This window comes from Syngnathus scovelli, chromosome 5 (genome assembly GCF_024217435.2).
Source record: "Syngnathus scovelli strain Florida chromosome 5, RoL_Ssco_1.2, whole genome shotgun sequence".
NCBI lineage: Eukaryota > Metazoa > Chordata > Actinopteri > Syngnathiformes > Syngnathidae > Syngnathus > Syngnathus scovelli.
This window is the reverse complement of record NC_090851.1, coordinates 18431300-18445166: the sequence shown is the minus strand read 5'-3', so window position 1 is coordinate 18445166 and position 13867 is coordinate 18431300.

Below are 13867 nucleotides of genomic sequence, written 5' to 3'. Positions count from 1 at the left end.
CTTTGACTTTGACTTTGACTTTTAGTCGTAATCAAAAACTGGCGTCTAGCATTAGTCAAAACATAAGATACAATCAAGTAGTGAACGGTCAAGACGACTCTGGCCGTGTCCATGATTTAGAGAAAAACATCAGGCATGCATTACACAGTTTCTTAAGGGTCACTAAGCTATTTAGGCAATATATCAAAAGACATTTGTTATTTCAAAGTGCTCAGAAATATATATCAGATCATAAAGTTATAAAAACCTTTCTCATCACCACTTATCAAAAATCTCTAGTTATGTCTTCTTTATTGATTTGGCGTAATTATATGCTTAAAATATTTCTTTTATTTATTTAATATGTGAATATACATGTCTGCTTATGTACTTTATTCAATGAGGTTTGAGCATATCTGTTTTTGTAGCTAGGCAGGACTTTTTGTATTTTGACCCCATTCCTTCAATTCTCAGGCTTTGTTCCATAGATGGAAGAATGTACTTTTCACGGCCCACATACACATTCAAGCCAATTAAATCCACACACAACCGCACTTTTTTTCTGTCCTTTTTGGGCACGACCACCATACTGGCACACCAATCAATTGGCTCCTCCACCCGGCTGATGACGCCCAGAGCTTCCATGCGCTGGAGCGCTCTCTTGACTTCACCCACCAGAGGTAGTGGAATCCTCCTGTTTTTTTGTTTTACTGAATATGGCACGGCGTCTGGCTTGAGCTTTATGGTGTATGGTTGTTGTAGCTTATCCAGACCACTGCACAACTTGGGGTAACTTGCCTTGAGGGTATCCATGTCTATGCTGTCGACTCGGATGAGCAAGCCAAGGGCTGTAATGGCTGGCAACCCAAGCATTGACGTGCTCAGGTTTTTAACAACATAAACCTTCTCCATTGTCTGCTTGGCTCCTTTCCTCAGCTGCAGTCTGGTGAACCCTGACACATCCAGTGGAATCCGTCCTGGACCAAACAAGGGCTTTTCTGGCTTTTTGAGAACAGGCTGCTGTGTGTTGGAAAATATGTTACTAAACTCAGTCTGTGATACAGCAGTAATATCCGCACCAGCATCGAGTTTGAAGGTGACATTTTTATCCATTATGGTTATATCAGCAGTCCATGTATTTCTATCTGATGTCACTGAGCCCAGAAAGAAGCTTTTCTCCTCTTCCTCTATTCCGTGCACAACTTTACCTGCACGACACACATGCTGGTAGTGACCTTTTTTCCCCACACGTGTGGCACTTGGCATCGTTGGCAGGGCACTCGTGCTTCGGGTGAGGTGCGCCACCACATTTGTAGCCTTTTTGGGTTTTGTTGCTGAGTGGCATAGCTCCATTACTTTTGAACTTATTGAATCTTGGCTTTTCTTTTTGCTGTCAGCCTTTAAATACTCTGTGTACAGAGCAAACATCCATCTGCTTTACACCACTGGTGTCACTCCTCAGTGTGTTTTGCTGCTTTTTAATTTCCTTAGATTGTTTTACCACGTTAATAGCCTTTTCAAGATTCAAATCTTTCTCCATTCGCAAGTGTTCTGAGAGTCGTGTGTCAGCATGTCCACCCACTATCCTGATTACCTCATCATGCAATGTCCCATAATTTCAGTGTTCAGCTAATGCATACAGAGCGGTGACAAATGCATTAACATTTCCTGTTTGCGCATATTAAAGCATGCTCGTTCATAAACAAAGTTCTTTTTCACTATAAAGAATGAGTGGAAACCATCTCTCACTTTAATGTAGTCACGCTGGTCTGCTTCAGTGAGCTTCAAGCCTCTCAAAACGTCATCTGCTTCGTCTCCCATATTACATAGTATGTCAAGGTATTCACCTGATTTTCAGTTTGCTGTTAAGTTGATTGCCTGACGGAATCTCTCATATCTCCTTATCCATTTTGTCCACTTGTGCGGCTTTGAAAAATCAAAGGGCTATGGTGGTTGAATACTAAAAGTAGCGCTGGGTGTGTTAGCCATCATGCTAGCTCCTTCCCCACTCTGCTCGTCTTCTCCGTCACTCATTCGTCTTCCTCACCCGCCCTGTTAGAGATTTGCTCACTCCAACTTATTTTGCAAGAATCACACGGGAGACAAGTAAGTCCTTTTAGACACCTGCAGGTGGAGAGTCCATTCGTCGCTGTGCGTGCAGCGATGTTTGAATGGAGGTCTGAACTCTCCTTCCTGCAAGAGGATATTTATTAAGAGAAACAGAGTGGGGGTTGAGAGTTGACAGGTTTGGTGAACCCCCGGCCTCTGGTAAGATCAGAGCAGGGGGTGTTTTACGATGTTGTGGGAAACAGAACAACTTTGATTGCTTCCTCTGCAGGTGGTGAATCAAGCAGAGAATGCAACCACTTTATTTTACTGCGTTGTGAGAGCAAGACAAGATTGGTTAATCATTATAGTCTACATTCCAACATAATCCTATGATAAAGATAACCTGGAAAACCCTAACGCGCCCCGTCTTTTCTCTCCATGGTGGACCTTTCTCCGTTTGGGTTACTGTTTCACAGCACTTCTGACACCATGTTGTGTTCATACGGATGTGTTTGATGGCATCCTTGAAATACTCTGCATGATAAATAGGCGGTGGTCGTTTGATAAAATAATGGGGAGAAATTAATGCTAAATCAGATGCATTTAATTATTAGTGTTCATCAATCTGATGTTAAGATATCAAAGTCAAAGTCTGCTCTATTCTCAATTCCTTCACATGCCAAGACATACAAAGAGATCGAAATTACGTTTCCCACTATCCCACGGTGACAAGACATAGTACACAATATACATACAAGTAAACAACACAAAAAGTAAAAACAAGAAGGCACAAATAATGAATAAATAAGAGCGATGAATAAATAATAAATAAACAAATAACATAATAAATAAGAGGAGCAAAAATGGAGCAGTGCAGTCATGCGTCAGCAGGGTGAAGAGCAGCGGACTGAGCACGCAGCCTTGGGGGGCCCCTGTGCTCAGCGTGCTGCTGGCGGAAATATTGTTGCCAACATGTACTACCTGAGGCCTCCGACAGAGGAAGTCCAGTAGCCAGTTGCAGAGGAAGGTACTGAGGCCCAGCTTGTCGAGTTTGCAGATGAGTCGCTGAGGTACAATGGTGTTGAATGCAGAACTGAAGTCCACAAACAGCAATCTCACATACGAGTGCCTCCTCTCCAGGTGGGTGAGGGATGAGTGGAGGGCAGAGCAGATGGCATCCTCAGAGGACCGTTTGGCTCGGTACGCAAACTGGAAGGGGTCTATGGTGGGGGGGGGGGAGAATGGACCTGATGTGCTCCATGACAAGCCCCTCAAAGCACTTCATAATGATGGGTGTCAGTGCCACGGGGCGGTAGTCATTGAAGCAGGATGGAGCAGGTTTCTTCGGCACAGGTACGATGGTGGCAGCCTTGAAACATGATGGGACGATGGGCTGCTGCAGGGAAATGTTAAAGATGTCCGTGAAGACACCCAACAGCTCCCCAGCACAATCCTTCAGCGCTCGACCAGGGATGTTGTCTGGGCCCGCCACCTTACGGGTGTTGATAGCGGCAAGCGTCCTCCTCACGCTATTGGCAGAGAGGCACAGGGGCTGCTCGTGTGGAGGAGGAGGGGTCTTCAGCGGGCAAGTGCTGTTCTGAGCGTCGAAGTGAGCAAAGAAGCGGTTCAGATCGTTGAGCAGACGGATGTTGCTCTCACAGCTCTGTGGTGCGGGCTTGTAGTCCGTGATGGTCTGAATGCCTTGCCATAGGCTCCGTGCATCCCTGCTGTCTTTGAAGTGGGCAGTAATCTTGCAAGAGAATGCCCTCTTCGCTTCCTTGATGCTCCGGGACAGGTCACCCCTCGCTGTTCTCAAGCCAGCCTCATCCCCAGCTCTGAAGGCTTTGTCCCTGGCCCTCAGCAGCCTGAGGACAGCCCCTGCCAGCCATGGCTTCCAGTTAGCCCGAGTGACGATGCATTTTGCATCATCAATGCACTTCGAGATGTAAGAGGAAACATAGTCAGTATTGTTAGAGATTTGCTCACTCCAACTTATTTTGCAAGAACCACACTGGAGACAGGCAAGTTCTTTTAAACACCTGCAGGTGGAGAGTTCACTCGCTACAGGAATGAAGTCTGAAAAGTCTCCTTCCTGCAAGGGCATATTTATTAGGAGGAACAGAGTGGGGGTGAGAGTGGGGGTCAGAGTAGACAAATGGCCGAAGCCCCTGGCTGATCAAAGCACAGCAGGGGGTCCTTCACGATGTTGTGTGAACAAAACAACTTTGATTGTTTCCTCTGCAGCTAGTCAATCAGTTCAAAAGATCTTAGCCCTTTGTTCTACTACTTTTGTTAAGACAGGACAGGCGAGTTTAATTATTACAGGTTACATTCCAACATAATCATAGGATCAAACTAACCTGAAAACCCTAACATCTCCCTCCTGATTTATCATATGATTATGCCACCCCAAACAACAAAGACAAGCAAGAAAAAAAAACATATATACGTATAATGAAGAAAGTAGAATGGTAAAAATAAAAACAACAAACAACGATAGCAACACTTTCCAGTGAAGATGAGGCATTACCTCAAACTTATTGTGTAAGCGAAAAACCTGCTGGCCAGATGTTATTAGCAGGAAAATTCTTACACGGCCCCGTATCAATAAAAAAAATAAAAAGAAAAACACAGAAACAGTACATCATTGTATCCATCACTTGCGAAGCATTTTCGATGGTCAAATCATCAAGTTTCTGTAAAATATGCTCAACAGAACAGCATCTACGCAATCCATGTTTCATCATCGTCATCACATCCGTCATCTCTAAGGAGTTGTATATGAACCTGGGCTACAGTAGAGGACACAAACTTCAACACACCAGACTTCAAACATGGGATAACGCAGGTCGTAAACGAGCACAACACCACCAGCACAACAAACACAGGAGACAGCAATTTCAACAGCAGTTGCCACCAGTTGCCAGAGAATAGCCATGAAAAGAAATCAAACTGATGTGGGACCTTGTCTTTAGACATGGCCTGCTGTAAGTTCTTCAGCGAATTCATGGCGTCGTTTATGTGGGTGTCATTTTCTCCTGGTATGTATGTGCAACAGGAAGTCCCAAGGATGTGGCACACACCACCTTGTGCTGCCGTCAACAAGTCCAGAACCATCCTGTTTTGCAAGACCATCAGTCTAATAGCCTGAATCTCTCTATTTTGTCCATCGTTGACTTGCAGCGAGAGATTCACAAAGGATTGAAAACGATAGTTCAGTGTCTCGATGAAGAGCGATAGTTTCCCAACCCCAATCTGAGGGAAGAGCGCAAGGACAACTTTGTCTCCGGCAGACCATACTTTATGGTCCTCTGGAACGTTCGCACCCCAGACAGGGTCATGAGGGTCAAAGGTTGCAACTGCTCTGCGTCGACGTCCAGTAGAGTTACGTGCTCCTGTCAACAAATGGTGTCGTATCCTGTAGGTGTGGTCTGTCACCCACACTGGTGCACACACTCCTGTCCAGTTGGCGGGCAGCATCGGATAAACCTTGTGACCACAAAGCCACCAGCCATTCTGTATGAAGTATGTTCCGTTCGATGGTGTAGCCATGTTGGTTGGAGAGCCCTCGCCACCTGAAATGGCTCTCTTATCTTGACACTCATCGGTGATGTCCAGAGCTCCCATCCAGTTTCCTCCTGGAGAGCAGTCGTCGTTAATGCAGACGTGGGTCTTGCTACCTTGGATGTAACATGTGTAATTCACTCCAGCTGGTCTCTCTGTGTAGGCCACTTGTGGTATTGTCCGTCCTTTAACAGTCACATTGAGATTTGTCCAAAACAGCTGATCACAGGCACCGTCAGCAAGTCCAGGGCGGTAAGGGTCAGCATCTTTGACTGTGACGGCACGGTGCTGATATCCAACTCCTCCCATGGATGCCATACATTTTGCTTCTGTCACGTCTCGCCCCCAACTGCTCCACTATGTGTCTGTCTTGGTTTCTGTCTGTGTGCTCGCCCCTCCCCTCCTGTGTGCCCATGATCAGTGTGATTGTTCCCACCTGCCTCTCGTTACCTGTCGTGTATAAAAGTCCTGTCTGCCCCTCTCTCCCTGTCGGATCATTGGTATTGGTATTGGTTGGTTTTGGTTTTGGTTGCTGTCGTTCGGTGTTGTCGTCCTGTCTTGGTGCCATCATGTCCTGCTGTCTTCTTGTTCCACGTCCCGGTCGTTCAGTCAAGTTATTGTTTAAGTCATGTCAGTTTACCGAGTCTGTATTTTGAGTTGCTCCAATAAACCCTGGTCCAAGCTGCACTTGGTCGTCCTGCTCCATGCCACAACCGACCGTGACAGCTTCAGTGACATTCATTGCTCTGGCCTCCAAGCGAACTTGCGTGGAGGAAGGGGGGAGTTTCGAACACACATAGCATCCCTCCTGTGTGTGAGCTCTCACAGTGAACCTGACATACCGGTACCAAGTGTTGGTTTCGTATGGGTTTCTGGGGTCCCATGACCAGTCCTCAAAGTTCTCATCATGTGACCATCGTTTACCACGGGCAACATTGTCATTTGGTCTGTTCAGATGAGTCAATAGACCATAGCACGCTCCAACCACAACGCAGCAGAGGATCCATCTGGCATATGGAGCCCCGTTGCTACTAGGATGGCAGAGACACCGGGAAATCCCCACCACTCCAAATTAGGGGTCCAGCACTCTCTGCAACTTGCAGTGGCTGAGGTGAATCCAACCGGGCCGTTGAGAAATTTTAATCGCCGTGGGAGTAGCAAGCAAAACTTGAAACGGTCCCTCCCACCGTGGGCTGGCCCAGTTCTTTCTTTTGATGACCCTGATGTAGACCCAGTCTCCTGGATTGATGGGGTTGTCCACCTGTGAGGGAGAGAGATCAGGCGGCAGTAAATTTGCATTTGACACATCTTTCAGTTTGAGCGTCCTGATTAGATAATCTGCCAAGGACTGCTCTTCATCTGTTGTTTGCAACTCTCGTAGTCAATTGTAGTGCCCATTTAACTGGCAAATAGGAGTGTTTGCGGGAAGAGTTTGAACACTTCCTAATGATTCCCTTTAACCAAAGACTATTTATGACAGGGGCGTTCCCATTTATTGCCTCCTGGTGTAAAAGAGATTGTCTTATCCATGCCTTCTTTCTCCTCACACGCTCGCACCCACACAGGGTGTGAACACACACACACACACACACACACACACACACACACACACACACACACACACACACACACACACACACACACACACACACACACACACACACACACACACACACACACACATCTGCATGCACACATACACAAAACGGCATACAAAGTTCAGACGAACGACAACAAGACTGTCACAATTTTACAGAGATTACTCACAAACAGAACACACAGACAAAGAGATTCTAATCCATCTCTCATGTAGCTTCTTTTGATAGAATCTCCTATCGGTAACTGTATAGCAGACGTTTTAGCATATAATCCCATACTCTGCTCTCTCGCTTCTACTTTTTCATGTCGGTGCAGTCGTAGGTGGCCCCTATTGCAGTCATTGTCTTGTTAACTGTCGCCGTGTGGCTCCTATGCATGATTGTGTGAATGTCAAAAATTGAACGTACCTAACTTTCTGACCATCCAACCTCCACTGTGGAACAAAAAACCTTACTTTTGTATTGAGTAGGTACATTGAGCAACCTAGCTTCCTCCTGACTGCCAAATGTCCTGTTCTAAATTTTATATAACTCGACCTCTACGTCTTAAGCTTGATGAGCCAAAATATAAGATCTTGCTCTTGTTTCCTACCGTTTTAGCCTATTTGTTTTATCCAAATCCGTTCAATCTCTGATTATAATCTGTAGCCCTACGTATTTTTCAAATTTTTATTTATTTATTTATCAAATCTCCCCAGTTCTGTCAAACTCAGTGCACAATGAACCTCCCTTCCACTTTGAACCAAGCTTCACCAAATTTGGGAACGCCGTAGCAAGGAGTGCGATTTGGTTGTCGGACACTCCAAGTCCATATCTTTTTGCCGCACTTCACCCTCTCACGTTGGTGTTCTTTTGTTGTTGCTTCAGAGCGACCCCATCCATCACTCTTGAATGAGTCCATTGTTCAAATGAGTCAATTTTCATCATTGTGAGTTCCTCCGCTTTTCACTGTCTTTTCTCGTCCCCGAGGATGTTGTCTGTCCTCCGGAGTGTACTTGTCCTCCTCCAAGCACAACAGCAGTCTTTTCTTGTCCTTCGCCAAAGGTCAAAGGTGCTTCAGAGCCAGGCACCATTTTGTAGTTGTTCACGGCTGCAGGCGAAGACTCGGATTGGGTTTCAGGGGCCCTGACACTGAGAATGACAGGCTGGGACGTCAAACTTGTAAGACTATCTCCAAATGTAGCTGCTTCCATCAATTTGCTGGTAACATTTATTTACCAAACTTCAAATTCTTCTAATAACCGGTCTCGTTTTTATATCGTAAATCCTGCAACTCATCCTATTTTTGAGCTACATTTTATCTATAGTTTCAATTTAATCGGACAGTATGTTGTCTTCAGTATCATTATTGAAAATCAACTCATCGAGGTCTGCTTTCCACATCAAGCCCTGATCTGTATGTCTTGACCTCTCACATGTTATTGTCATGCTTGCTCAAAAATGTGACTTAGAGTATGGTGCTGTGAATTCTCAATCTCCCCCCAATGAAATTGGATCCCACCTCGTAGTTCCCCCCCTTTTGAGGCTTGGCAACGCCCATGCCTCACACCTTGACAAACTTTTTGGGAGAATGCGTTCTTTACTACATACGATTCCACTTCCACTTCCAATCCCTTAGACCTTTGTCCGTTGGGGCACCGCTGAGGATTTGACAGTCAGTTTTCTCCATTCCTCTCTGTTCTCCGCTGTTCTCAATAACTCGTATGTTTTTAGGCCTGTCCAATCCTTTATGTTGTCCTCCCATCTCTTTTTCTGTCTCCCTCTCTTTCTGCCTCCGTTCACTGTGCCTTGCAGGATCTCCTTGGCAAGTCCTGTTGATCTTGTGACATGGCCGTACCATTCCAGTTTCCGCCTTTTGACTGCCGTTAGTAGGTCGACGTATGGTCCGATTGCACTCTTTACACGTGATTTTCCCTCTTCGTTTGTGATGTGGTCTTTGTAAGATATTCCAAAGAGTCTTCTGTAGCATCGCATTTCCAGTGCCTTGATTCGCTTTTCAGTGTCTGCTGTTAGGGTCCAGGATTCACAAGCATATAGAAAGATTGAGATTACTAGGGAGCGCATTAGTCTGATCTTCGAGCTGGTAGAGATATTTTTGTTGTTCCAGATGGTCTTCAGCTTGGTCATTGCATTTGTAGTTTGGGCAATCCTGGCAAGTATTTCGGGTTTAGATCCTTCATCTGAGACCACAGCACCTAGGTATTTAAAGTTGTTGACTACCTCTAGGGTCTGGTTGTTAATCTTGATGTCTCCGGTGAATCCGTTGGGGTTGTTGGTCATTAGTTTTGTTTTTTCTGCACTTATCTCCATGCCATAGTCTGTGGCTGTCTCTTCTAATCGGTGGATCAGGTCGACTAGTTCTTGTTCGTCGCCGGCAAGACCATCAATATCATCCGCAAAGTGGAGATTGGTGATCTTTCTGCCTCCAATGCTTACTGAGCCTTCATGTTGTTCAAGGGCCTCTGACATTCTTTCAAGGAAGATGTTGAAGAGCATGGGGGATAGCAAGCAACCTTGACGCACTCCTATTGTTGTCCTAAACCACTCTCCTATGTTGTTTTGTAGGTATACCGCACTTGTGGCTGTCTTGTATAAGTTCTCAATGACTGCAATTATATTCTCATTGATGTTATAGAGTTTCATGGTTGCCCAAAGCGCTTCATGCCACACGCGGTCGAATGCCTTCTTAAAGTCGATGAATACGTGGTAGAGATCCTGTTGGTGTTGCTGGTACTTTTCGCACAGTATCCGAAGATTGAATATTTGTTCTGTGGTGCTGCGACCTGGTCTGAATCCAGCCTGTTCTTCTGCTATTATCTTTTCGGCTTGGGGCATTAGTCTTCTTAATATAACTTTTAGCATTACCTTACTGGGATGGCTGATGAGGCTGATAGTGCGGTAGTTTTGGCAGAGCTGGACGTTGCCTTTTTTGAGAAGGGTGATAATAAGTGATTGTGTCCATGATGTTGGCCACTCGCCTGTTGTCCAGATTTTGTTGCAGATAAGTAAAAGTGCATCTATGATCGGGTCACCCCCCGCCTTCATCAGTTCCGCTGTGATGTTATCCACGCCTGGTGATTTTCCTGGTTTTAGTGACTGTACTGCTGAAACTATTTCTTCTCGCAGTATAGGGTCCTTGTGATTGTTTGTTGCTGCAGGGGCAGTAAGGACTTTTGGGTTGCCTTTTATTTTACGTGTGTATAGTTCGGAGCAGTATTCTGTCCAGCTCTTTCTCACTTGTGCTTCTTCGGTTAAGCAATTCCCTTTGGAGTCTTGTATTATTGTGGTCCTTGATCGCTTTGTGGAGGTGAGGTCTTTGATTGTCTGGAAGGCCTTTTTACTGTTGTTTTTGAGTAGGCTGTCTTCAATATCTTTGCACTGATCTCCAATCCACGCTTCTCTCGCTTGGTTTATTTCTTTTTTAACTCGTAGGTTGGTCTTTCTGTATTGTGTCAGGCCCTCTGTTGTGTTCTTTTTCCATCTCAGCTCTCTGCGTTTATCACATAGCTCCAATATTTCGTCAGTTATCCATGGGTTCTTCTTCGGGCGGTGTTTTCCGTAATGTCGCTAGCTGTTTCAGTGATGGCTGAGGTAAAGGAGTGTGTTAAAGATTCTACATCTACATCTTCATTCAATGCGAGTAGTGGTGCAAATTTTCCTCCGATGTTGGCCTTGAAGGATTCCAAAATGGTAGGATCTTTCAGCTTTTCTAGGTTGAATTTTAGTCTGGTGCCCCCAGCTTTCTGGATCTTTTTCAGACGTAGGGAAAAGGTCATCATTACGAGGCTGTGGTCACTTCCAATATCTGCTCCTGGGAATGTTCTTGTCCTTGCGATGTTTACACTAGATTTGAAGCGTTGTTGGATCATGATATAGTCAATTTGGCTTTGGTAAAGTCCTCCTGGGCTGAGCCAGGTCATTCTTCTTGATTTCTTGTGTGGCCCCAGCGTGTTCATGATTTTAAGTTCATTCAAGCTGGCAAATTCAAGAAGCCGCAGCCCTCTGTCATTTGAGATGTCATTACAGTAGGGTCCACATGTACTTTTCCAGTCGTTGAAGACATCCTTTCCTATCTTTCCATTCCAGTCACCCTGCACGACTAATATGTCTTTTTTTGGTGTTTCGTCAATTACTTTTTGTAGTTGATGGTAAAAGTCTTCGACTTCTTCATCTGGGTGGTCTGTTGTTGGTGCATACGCTTGTATTATGGTGAGGTTGAAAGGCAGTGATTTCAATCGTATGGTTATGATCCGGCTGTTGATGGGTTGGCATGCAATTACTGCCCCTGTGACCTCTTTGTTAACAAGGAACCCTACTCCGTGTTCATGGCGGTCTTCTCTGCCACTAAAATAGAGTTTATGATTCTCTGGTGTGGTTCTTTCTCCAAAATTCTTGTAGCGCACTTCGCATAGACCTAAGATGTTCCATCTGTATCGTTTCATTTCATGGTCCAGTTGTTCCAACTTCCCAATACCCCTGAGGGTCCGCACATTCCATGTGCCAATGACAATGTTGGTCCTGGCACGGATGATCTTATTTGATCCATCAGTAGCATATTTTCCACAGCCCTCGACGGAAGAGGCGGTCCTTTTTAACCCGGGCGACGACCGAGCCGGTATGGAATTTTTTGTAACTGTCGTTCTCTCTTGCGGTGTGTCTTGGGCATTGTCGCGTGGCGGAGCCCATCCCTCTCCACGCCAGACCACAGCCGATGTCCTCCCACTCGGAGGCTCGCCCTGGTCCCGAACACATAGCCGTTGGATTCCTCCTGGATCCTCTTCCGCCTTGGCTGTTCGCCCCCGCTAGGGGGATTCGCCCAGTGATGTTGTGTTAACATCACCCCCTCACACGGTTTGGCACGCTTGCTGAAGCGAGTGACCGGGGTATGGCGCTTGGAGCCACGTGTGAGAGATTAGGAGATGGAGGAGAACCGGTGAGCCTGACAATCCCAAGGGAATCAGCAGTCAGCCATCAAAGGTACTATCTCTCTCCAGAGCCCCCCTATACGATTCCATCATCATTTAATTTGACTTTCTTTCCAAAACGCTTCTCAATTTCTCAGTTCAGATATCTTCTACATGTGTTACTGGTTCTCCAGTTTTTTTTTCTAGTTAATTATCAATCCAAAAGCTACGTGTTTCTTTCTAACATTCAACCTGCTCAAGATCACTCTTTCATCAAAGTCGCTCTACTAATTTTCTATAGTAGTCGCCAACAACTTCAACCATTCAACCTGTAATTTCTTTTCATTCAGGCTATCATTCATCAATGTTCATTTGCATCTCACACGCAGTCTCCAAAAAGGAGTCTTTCTATCACATTGGTCCCAATTCATCCAAGCTCACCACACAACATTCATATATCATTTTCAACTCAGGTTTCCTGGTAGAATAATCCACCAATTCAAAAAAACTTAACTAAAACAAACAATTGGCAAATTAATCTGAATTTTTTCTTGTTTTTAAATTTGAAGAACTCAATCTCTCAGATTTAGCTTGCATTTAGAATTTTATATAATATTATAACACAACCAATCAATTATTCCTATTAAATGTAGCATTGCAAAATCTTAAATTCACAATTTAGCTTCTTCCAATTCCTGAAAGCATGTTCTGTCGTTTTTTTTTCTTCGAATTTCTCATGTGGGCTCGACACTTAACATGCACTAGTGTGGATTAGTTTCTGCTTGCAAACAGATTTCTCTCTTTTTCCTCTCATTTTTATCTTTCAAAATCATTTCTGTTCTGTGGTGCTAATTGGATAGACCACAGTCTAGCAAATTTTTTTTATACTAAAACTTTAGCCAATGTTCATCATTTTAACATATACGCACACACATGCACAGCTCTCGCATGCAAAAGGTAGTTCCCAGCACCAATGATTCGTCACAGGCTGGCCATTTCCTGTGGTCGATCATGAGCTGGTCCCTCCCATGCACACGAGGACAGCACATTCTAATTTTATTTATTTATCTTCTCGAAGCAAGTTGCATTTCTTTACCACTTGATTTGCATATTTTAACTTCAGTGTAACACAATTTGATCCCTATTCATTTGTAACTGGGCCTACAAACAGCATTGTCATACTTCTTGTGTGGACAGGGGCTCTAACAATCTAAAAATATTTTTGATAACCTGACAATGACATGTTTTGCTGTCATATGGGAGAGGTTTCAGATCTTTTAAATTTCGATACATGATTTGCATAGGACCGGAAACTCCTCTTGCCCCTTGCTTGAGCTGCGGCTTGAGCTGCGGCCTTGCACCTGCTCACAGGGGCCTTATTGTCTCCTGGTCTGACAAACACTTGTGACCGCATCAGTTTTCATCTTTCTATCTTTTGTCTCTTGAATTCGTTCTCATCTCTTTGTGAAGATTTCAACCACACTCTAGCACTTCTACCACTTCAGCATGTATTACATACAATTAAGAAATCTACTTGCCATGAACTTCTCGTTTCAAAGAAGAGCAGAGCAAGAGATTTACCGTTCTTATTTCCCATCTTAATTTTAGTAGTTTAAGGTTTTACAATTTTTTTCAATTTTTTTTTTCTTTGAGGATCCTCAATGCAGGTTTAAATTGACCTTTCAACAAATTACTAGCCTGTTTTATTGCCATGGATCAACGCTAGAACTGCTATTTAGTCAATTTATCCTACCAGTCACACACTCAATCACA